Here is a 10,911-nt window from a genome sequence, read left to right on the forward strand (position 1 = left end):
TCACTGATTCCACAGCACCCAACTCTGTTTTCACCCAGCCTGAAACCACAAATGGATCAGCCAAAAGGCAAAGGTCCACTTTTTCCAAAGATGTTACTTCTACTGTCTCAGACACATCTTTATCCTGACCCTTGTGGCAAACCTCGGGCTCCGAAAACTTAACCACATCTACCACCTCCGATACTTCGCAATCATTCGCTTCCATTTCTCCTCCTGTCTTAGATCCGGCAATCACCCCCCCCATTTTTAACCCCCTTCCTCCCATTCTCTCTTCGACCTTCTCTGCCTATCTTTTTCCCTCCATTCCTCCTCCGTATGCCAAGTATACATCCCCTTATGATAATACTGCACTTCTCCTGACATACATCTTGTTCTTGCCCTCTCAAGGGACGCCAGTTAACAGGCAATCACAATCCAACAGCAAATGCAACCTTCCTGTCTGCGTGTCCAAATCTCTTCTTTGGTATCATGGCGTTCACACATTTTGTTTGTGCATGCTGCCACCTACTGTGCGGAAATGTGTGGTCGATCACGTTACATTATGTGATACAAACATCAAAACGATGGGGGAAAGGAAAAAATTGCACCACCAACTAACCCCAGACTTATATACCGCTATTTAATTTACCCTAAATGATCTTAGCCAGGCCGATGGCCTGGGAGAACGGGACTCTCGTTCAACACACCCTGTAACTCTTCTGCAGTAAAACCTTCTACACCAGTACTTCTCTGCAGCTGCCACCATAACATCTATATTCTGGGATTTACATTCCATTTCTGCAATACAGTTATTAACCATGGCAACGAATGCTAAGAAGCCAACCTTACTGAAGCACAAATTTGTATTACTCTGTAGTAGAGGTCGACCGGTTGCCGATTAATTAGAGCCGATTTCAAGTTTTCATAACAATCAGTAATCGGCATTTTTGGAAGCCGATTATGGCCGATTACATTGCAGTCCATGTGAAGACTGCGTGGCAGGCTGACCATCTGTTATGCGAGTGCAGCAAGGAGCCAAGGTTAGTTGCTAGCTAGCATTACACTTGTCTTATAAAAAACAATCAATCTTAACATAATCACTAGTTAACTACACATGGTTGATGATATTAGTAGTTTAACTAGCTTGTCCTGCGTTGCAAATAATCAATGTGGTGCCTGGTAATTTATCATCGAATCACAGCCTACTTCGCCAAACGGGTGATGATTTAACAAGCGCATTCGCGAAAAAAGCACTGTCGTTGCACCAACGTGCCTAACCACAAACATCAATGCTTTTCTTAAAATCAATACACAAGTATATTTTTTTTTATCCTGCATATTTAGTTAAAAGAAATTCATGTTAGTAGGCAATATTAACTAGGAAAATTGGGTCACTTCTCTTGCATTCTGTGCAAGCAGAGTCAGGGTATATGCAGCCGTTTGGGCCGCCTGGCTCGTTGCGAACTGTGTGAAGACCATTTCTTCCTAACAAAGACCGTAATTAATTTGCCAGGATTTAATAAAATTATTACATAACATTTAAGGTTGTGCAATGTAACAGCAATATTTAGACTTATGGATGCCACCTGTTCGATAAAATACGGAACAGTTCTGTATTTCACTGAAATAAACGTTTTGTTTTCTAAATGATAGTTTCTGGATTTGACCATATTCATGAACGAAGGCTTGTATTTCTGTGTGTTGATTATATTATAATTAAAGTCTATTATTTGATATTTGGTAGAGCAGTCTGACTGAGCGGTGGTAGGCAGCAGCAGGCTCGTAAGCATTCATTCAAGGAGCACTTTCCTGCATTTGCCAGCAGCTCTTCGCAATGCTTGAAGCACAGCGCTGTTTATGACTTCAAGCCTGTCAACTCCCGAGATTAAGCTGGCAATACTATAGTGCCTATAAGAACATCCAATAGTCAAAGGTATATGAAATACAAATGGTATAGAAAGAAATAGTCCTATAATTCCTATAACTACAACCTAAAACTTCTTAACTGGGAATATTGAAGACTGATGTTAAAAGGAACCACCAGCTTTCATATGTTCTCATGTTCTGAGCAAGGAACTTAAACATTAGCTTTTTTACATGGGACATATTGCTCTTTTACTTTCTTCTCCAACACTGTGTTTTTGCATTATTTAAACCAAATTGAACATGTTTCATTATTTATTTGAGACTAAATAGATTTTTATTTTGTATCATATTAAGTTAAAAGAAGTGTTCATTCAGTATTGTTGTAATTGTCATTATTACAAATATATATATAAAAATTGTCAGATTAATCGTTTTTTTTGGTCCTCCAATAATCGGTATCGGCGTTGAATAATAATAATCGGTCGACCTCTACTCTGTAGTGGCCTCGGCCTACTGCTCACCCTTGACCCATCATCCTCTGCTCTCTTCACTGCCTCAGTATACAACACCTTCTGTTATAATCTAACCCTGGCAACCTCAACTTGTCTCTCTTGCACTGGGCACTTATGATCCACAACAACATGGGCACCCCCTACAATTGAAACACTCCGTTTTTTCCACTGATCCTACACATTCCTTTGACCATACCCTCCTGCATACTTCTTACATCTCGGAATCACTGCTGCAACATGACCATAAGTTTGGCATCTGAAACACCTTAATGCGTTAGGCACAAAAGCTCTTACGGGATAACTGACATATTTTAACATGACTTTCTCAGGTGAAGACTCTGCACCTGGGTCCAACCTCATCATGTCACATGGCCAGTGAGCAGAGGCAGCAGGTCAGTGAAGTAGTTCTAGGAATGCAGTTTGAGGTCCACCTTCAGAAGCTTAAGTGTCATGGAGAGGTGCTGAACAAACTCGGCCGTCAGGCTCTCCTCCACCAGGGAAGAGATGGCAGTGACCTCATCAGGGAGGAACACAAACATACTGACATAATCCTGCATCTGAACAATCTGCAGAGAGAGAGAGGGGAAGGAGAAATAGGCAGGAAGAAAATGGAGAGAGATCAGATCAATAGGAAAATATGTTCATGAGCAATAAGAAGTATTTAACACTTTTTATACCAGGCTGTGAGAACAAATGAACTGTACTTACTGTTCAGGCCAGGTCTGAGTTGATATCCCAATTTCACTTGGTAATGGTCATGGGTCATCCTGGCAATGCAGGTGAGCGTCTTCCCATCTAGCTGGAATTCTAACCATCCCTCTACTTTGACTTATCAAATAAAATTGTATTTGTCACACGGTGTAGACCTTACAGTGAAATGCTTACTTACAAGACCTTAAGAAGCCTTTTGACCCTAGACTTGGCACTCCGGTACTGCTTGCTGTGCGGTAGCAGAGAGAACAGTCTATGACTAGGGTGGCTGGAGTCTTTCATAATTTTAAGGGCCTTCCTCTGACATTGTCTGGTATAGAGATCCTGGATGGCACAAAGCCTGACCCCAGTGATGTACTGGGCCGTACACACTACCCTCTGTAGTGCCTTGGGGTCGGAGGCTGAGCAGTTGCCATACCAGGCAGTAATGCAACCAGTCAGGATGCTCTCGATGGTGCAGCTGTAGAACTTTTTAAGGCTCTGGGGACCCATGCCAAATCTTTTCAGTCTCCTGAGGGGGAATAGGCATTGTCGTGCCCTCTTCACGACTGTCTTGGTGTGTTTGGACCATGATAGTTTGTTGGTGATGTGGACACCAAGGAACTTTAAGCTCTCAACCTGCTCTACTACAGCCCCGTCGATGAGAATCGTGCAGTGCTCGGTCTTCCATTTCCTGTAGTCAACAATCATCTCCTTTGTCTTGATCACATTGAGGGAGAGGTTGTTGTCCTGGCACCACACGGCCAGGTCTCTGACCTCCTCCCTATAGGCTGTTTCATCGTTGTCGGTGATCAGGCCTACCACTGGTGTGTCGTCGGCAAACTTAATGATGGTGTTGGAGTCATTCCTGGCGATGAAGTCATGGGTGAACAGGGAGTACAGGAGGGGACTGAGCACGCACCCCTGAGGGGCCCCCATGTTGAGGATCAGTATGGTAGATGTGTTGTTACCTACCCTTACCACCTGGGGGGCGGCCCGTCAGGAAGTCCAGGATCTAGTGGCAGAGGGAGGTGTTTAGTCCCAGGGTACTTAGCTTAGTGATAAGCTTCAAGGGCACTATGGTGTTGAACGCTGAGCTGTAGCCAATGAATAGCATTCTCACAAAGGTGTTCCTTTTGTCCAGGTGGGAAAGGGCAGTGTGGCGTGGAATAGAGATTGCATCATCTGTGGATCTGTTGGGGTGGTATGCAAATTGGAGTGGGTCTAGGGTTTCTGGGATGATGGTTTTGATATGAGCCATGACCAGCCTTTCAAAGCACTTCATGGCTACAGACGTGAGAGCTACTGGTTGGTAGTTATTTAGGCAGGTTACCTTAGTGTTCTTTGGCACAGGGACTATGGTGGTCTGCTTCAAACATGTTGGTATTACAGACTCAGTCAGGGACAAGTTGCAAATGTCAGTGAATGCACTTGCAAGCTGGTCAGCTCTTGCTTGCAGTACACGTCCTGGTAATCCATCTGGCCCAGCGGCCTTGTGAATGTTGACCTGTTTAAAGGTCTTACTCACATCGGCTACGGAAAGCGTGATCACAGTCATCCGGAACAGCTGATGCTCTCATGCATGCTTCAGTGTTACTTGCCTCGAAACGAGCATAGAAGTTATTTAGCTCGTCTGTTATGCTTTTCACTGGGAAGCTCGCGGCTGTGCTTCTGCGGCTGTGCTTCTGTGCTTTTGCTTGCAAGCAGGAATCAGGAGGATAGAATTATGGTCAGATTTGCCAAATGCAGGGTGAGGGAGAGCTTTGTACATGTCTCTGTGTGTGTGTGGAGTAAAAGCAGTCTAGATTTTTTTTTCTTCCTCTGGTTGCACATTTAACATACTAGTAGAAATGAGGTAAACGGATTTAAGTTTCCCTGCATTAAAGTCCCCGGCCACTAGGAGCGCCGCATCCACATTAGTGTTTTCCTGTTTGCTTATGGTCTTATACAGCTCATTGAGTGTGGTCTTAGTGCCAGCATCGGTTTGTGGTGGTGAATAGACAGCTACGAAAAATATTGATGTTAAACTATCTTGGTAAATAGTGTGGTCTACAGCTTATCATGAGATACTCTACCTCAGACGAGCAAAACCTCAAGATTTCATTAACTTTAGATTTCGTGCACCAGCTGTTTACAAATATACACAGACCACCACCCCTTGTCTTACCGGAGGCAGCTGTTCTATCTTGCCAATGGACCCGAAAACCCCCCCAGCTGTATGTTATCCATGTCGTCATTCAGCCACAACTCGGTGAAACAGTTTTTAATGTCCCGTTGGTAGGATATTCGTGATCGTAGCTCATCCATTTTGTTATTCAATGATTGTATGTTGGTTAATAGGACTGACGGTAGAGGCAGATTACCCACTTGCCGTCAGATCCTTACAAGGCACCTCGACCTATGTCCCCCATATCTCCGTCTCTTCTTCATGCGAATGACGGATTTGGGCATTGTCGGGTGTCTGAAGTAAATCCTTCGCATCCGACTCGTTAAAGAAAAAAAATCTTTGTCCAGTACGAGGTGAGTAATCGCTGTCCTGATATCCAGAAGCTCTATTCGGTCATAAGAGATGGTGGCAGAAACATTATGTGCCAAATAAGTTACAAATAATGCGAAAAAAACACACACTAGCACAATTGGTTAGGAGCCTGTAAAACGGTAGCCATCTCCTTCACCGCCATTACACTATCCATCCATCTACCCACACACACATCTCGAGCTGGAGCATTGATGATGTGAGGCATGATGCAGTTGATACAGTAAGTCTACCACTGTGCCTATGATATTGTTTGCAGGGTTGGGGCAAAGGGGCAGTCTCATCAATGGGTTGAACCTGGGGCGCCACTGGTTTATCGGCCCCTAGCAAACACTCTACCTCCCAGGACCTTTTCTCAACAGTGGAGTAAACCAGGTAAGACTCACTACAAGCACTCAGTCAGAATCATAATGAAAAGATAATACACTAACACATGCTCATGACAAGTCTTAGTTTCACAAAGTTGTTTACTTAGTCTCTATCTTTTAGTTACCTTTATTTGTTTCTTCATCATCATCATGCAGCTCATTGTGTTTGAGGAGCAGGAAGCTGACTGTAAGATGTTTGAAGAGACTCCTGATCTGGGCATGGCTGTGGACATTCAGTGACTGCATTCCCATGCTACTGTACTTTTGATAGGCAATAATAATGAGTGGATCGCATTTTCACATTGAGTGCAGTACATTGTATGGGGGTAACTCACCTCATCCATCTTGAGTAGAATATTTTTTTTCCATTTTATTGACATGAAATGTCATGCAAACTGGGGTTTATTTATTGAAACAAGGAGTTAGAACTAAATATCCCAGCCTAACAAAACAAAACATATTTTCAACTGGAATCATTGTGTAGACTAACAAATCATCACTTTCTGTGTGTGTCATGATGTAAATGAAAGCATTCTGGACTGGTGCAGCGGTCAAGCGCATTGCTTCGCAATGTTACAGGCGTCACTACAGACACCCTGGTTCAATTCCAGGCTGTATCACAACCGGCCATGATTGGGAGTCCCATAGGGCAGCACACTATTTTTTGTTTAACCTTTATTTAACTGGGCAAGTCAGTTAAGAACAAGTTCTTATTTACAATGACTGTCTACACCTGCCAAATCCTGACAACACTGGGCCAATTGGGTGCTGCCTTATGGGACTCCCAATCACAGCCGGTTGGGAAACAGCCTGGAATCAAACAAGGGTGTCTGTGGTGACACCTCGAGTCCTGAGATGCAGTGCATTAGACCGCTGCGCCACTCAGGAGCCTCAGTGTTGTCCGGCTTTGGCCGGTGTAGGCGTCATTGTAAATAAGAGTTTGTTCTTAAACCTCTACAGGATTGTTGGGTCTCCCACAGGACGGTTGAGCTAACGTAGGCTAATGCGATTAGCACAAGGTAAGTAACAAGAACATTTCCCAGGACATAGACATATCTGATATTGGCAGAAAGCTTAAATTCTTGTTAATCTAACTGCACTGTCCAATTTACAGTAGCTATTAGTGAAAGAATACAATGCTATTGTTTGAGGAGAGTGCACAGTTATGAACTTGAAAAGTGATTAATAAACTAATTGGGCACATTTGGGCACATTTGAACAGAAATACAATGGTTAATTGGATCAGTATAAAACTTTGCACAAACACTGCTGCCATCTACTGGCCAAAATCTAAACTGCGCCTGAGCTGGAATAATACATTATGGCCTTTCTAAGATGATAGTACAAAAGAACACGTTTTTTTCTTTGTATTATCTTTTACCAAATCTAATGTGTTATATTCTCCTACATTCATTTCACATTTCCAGAAACTTCCAAATGTTTCCTTTCAAATGGTATCAAGAATATGCATATCCTTGCTTCAGGTCCTGAGTTACAGGCAGTTAGATTTGGGTATGTCATTTTAGGCAAAAACATTTTTTTAAAGGGGCGGATCCTAAAGAGGACGGAACATTACACCTGTATCATCTGACCACTGATTGACAAGCTTGGTCAGCTTCAGTTGTGACATTTATCATGTACCATATTGGCAAATATGAGTTACTGTGCTGTATGTTTGCTTTGCACTTCAATATTTGGTCTTCCCTGAGACCAGGACTGTATAGGATTTACTTTATAAAAAGGGAAACAAATGCTATGTTTGAACAAAAATTTTAATATCAGCCATTAGTCGCAATAAACCATGTCAAACAAGGAAACCAAAAGAGACATTGACATGTGCGGTAAATTTGTGTAATTGCAGTGGTTGTTTACAAAGCAGACATTCCCTCTGTTTACTTTTGAATATCAGATCAAAGATCATTAAGTGCCATTTGGGGTCCAGACTGGTTAGAAAATGGCATATCAAGGGAAGGCATTTATCCTGTGACTGATGTAGTATGTGTTGTGAAATAATCATATTTAATTGACTAGCTCTAGTTTCATTGGCAAATGTCCTTACCTATTGTCTGTTGGAGAGGTGAAAAAATGTGATGCGTATTTCACTCCAAAATGTGTTTTTCTCAATCGCATACAAGGAATTTTTGGATCGGTGTTGAAACAAACTATAGCAGAACATCAATGATCAAATGCTCAAATACATTTACAGAACTTCTGATAATTTTTTTGCTGGTGTACCTGACTTGCAGGTACACGCGTGCGCGAGCATTGCAAAATAAATCTATGTTATTCAATTATTGTACCCACACTGCTCGCATGCGCCAATGAGCGTCTGCGTTGCCAAGGGCTAAAATAGAAATCAGTTCTATTTCTGACGCAGATCGCGCTGCAAGTCCTGCCTCTCCCATCTCCTCATTGGTTTATAGAAGCAGGTATCCACGTGCCATCTCCTCATTGGTTATGCCCACGTGGGTGACTGAAAGACGAATGAGGTCAGTGGCGGTAATGCACCTAATTTATGAAAGTTGCCAATCGCAATATAAAGTCAAAAGAAGAAAAAGCCTGGAAGGAAAAGAGATGACTAGAAACGATTCGGTTGACCGTTTTATGTGTGGATTAATTGGCGGAGTAGAGGACCTTGTGCATTTCAGGTAAAATAACAACTCAATCAAGAGGCCAGTAGGTCGCAATGGTACTGTACACTGTGGGTGTAGTTTTCATAAATACAATGAACATGGTGTGATCTCATCTAAAATAATCTCCATTGAGAACCATCACAAAGTTAGTCTCCGTATTGAATTGACCTTTTAATTTGACTTTTTCTGATACATTTATATAGTCATTAAATGTGCCACTGGCCTGAGTCTACTACAATATCTTTACAAGAACAAAAAGCTTAAAATAAGTACAGTTCTAAAGCAAAATAACTACTTCATGAAAAACCAAATAAATCAAACAAAATATCCTTCAGTCAGTGTCCAACTCTTCAAACAGCAGCTATGGACAAGTATGTCGCACAAAGTATGCAATTTTAAATAAAATAACATGAAATAAATAATTTGTAAGTGTACTGTCGTGTACTGTCATGTACTAAAAACTACTCTCCTCTAGGCTGCTTAGTACCCGCTCATACTGCCCTAGCACAGCTCTAATAGCAGTATTCCGCACAGTCCACCTTGTTGGACATAGGGGTTTCCGGGTGGGCAGATGTGTTTCTTTGGACGTGGAATTGATTCACAATGCTCTTAAACTTTCCTGACTGGCCATAGAGGACACCTAACTGATGGACCCAAGAAAGGGAATCCGGATCAGTGGGGAGCTGAGTAGCCAGCCTGTGTAATCAGATTTACACAGTGTGCTCCAAAATGGACATAGAGGGCTAATGGCTGCTGCCTTCTCACAATTGCCTGTTGCACCTGTGTATTTTCCCTGCATGTTTGAGGCACCATCCGTAACTCTGCCCACGTAAGCCAGACATGGGCAAATTGAGCCCTCAACAACACTTCAGTTGCCACTTTCGCAATGCCCTCGCCTGCTGTCTCCGACACCCTGTATAGCCCAATAAACTCTCTCGTGAGGGACAAGGTCATGGTCAACATAATGCAAAAGACACTCTCCTGTTCAGCACCAGAGACATCTTGAGTACCATCAACAATTAATGAAAATTGTACAATCGGAAGAGACCTAATCTCAGCTGCAATGCCTCGAATGATTGTATTGGCCATGATGTTCAGAATTTCATTCTGTGCTTTGGGCCTCTTGAAACGTCAACACTCTGTTGGCAAGAGTTTGCGGTTAAAAAATTGTGGTGTGGCTGATATGGTTTTGTGCCATCACTGAGGTAACTGGACAATGCTGTGCCACTGTCCCCTATACTGGGTGCTGCTGGCAACAAGGGTGACACCTGGTCCTGCGTGGCTGTGACATTGTTCTCTGAAGTCTCTCTCCCTGGCTCTTTCCCTTTCACCACCCTCACAGACTCAGTCTGTCTCCTAGAAAAGAAATAAGGTGTTTGCCGTACTCCTAACTACCGGTACCCAAAACTACACACTTAATCACAACAGCAATACCATTGCCATAAACAAATCTTAGTTTAGTCATCAGTTTAAGTTGAGAGCGGGGGTATCCATGGCATTTTCCAATTATGTCCCTATTTTACAAGTAAAAAAATTGAGAACCTTTCATAATGTTGCCAAACAAAGACTCACAAACTTACCTGAGACTCCCTGTCTCTGCCAGTCTGTCCCTGCCTATCTGTCCCCAGCTCTGCTGTCTGTGTGCCATCTGTTGCTGCTCTGCCTAATGACATCATTGTGAACATTCCATTAGCATTTCACTTCTTTCTTATGAACATTTTATCAACTCGTCTTTGAGATATTAGGCTACTAGAGTTCTTACTTTGCGTTTTGGTGTACTGAAAAATACTCTGATGTCCGTCTTTTTACTTTTTTCTGCCATTTTTCTACCTGGCTGGCTGGGCCGGTCTAGCTGCACACACACCATTTACACAACATATGCTACAACCTTTTCTAATTTTAATATAGTTTGTTTCATATTGGCTGGCTTCCAACAATAGCTGAATTTGTAAAGCTAGCGAGCACCAACTCCGTTTCTGTGGTGTTTGCTATAATCTAAAAAAAAAGGTGAAATAAAATAATGTAAAAAAGTTCACTAGCGACAATTTAGCTTTTGCAACGAGACCATTAAATATATTTAAGACAATGGTATAAGAGAGTGTAGTTCTGTTCAGTTTGGACTTCAGTTTATCGCTAACCTTATCACAGGGACTTTGAAGCACTACAGCTGCATGCGATCTTGGAATAAACTGACGATAGCAAGATTCCATCTTTGACGACGCACATTAATGGAATAGGTACTAGCTAGCTTGCTAGTTAATGTTTGCTTTAGTTTGCGCGCTAGCTCTGCAAATTCAGCTAGTGTGTGACCCTGCCAACATAAAAAC

Source organism: Salvelinus sp. IW2-2015, linkage group LG20, assembly GCF_002910315.2.
Source record: "Salvelinus sp. IW2-2015 linkage group LG20, ASM291031v2, whole genome shotgun sequence".
In the NCBI taxonomy this organism is placed as follows: domain Eukaryota; kingdom Metazoa; phylum Chordata; class Actinopteri; order Salmoniformes; family Salmonidae; genus Salvelinus; species Salvelinus sp. IW2-2015.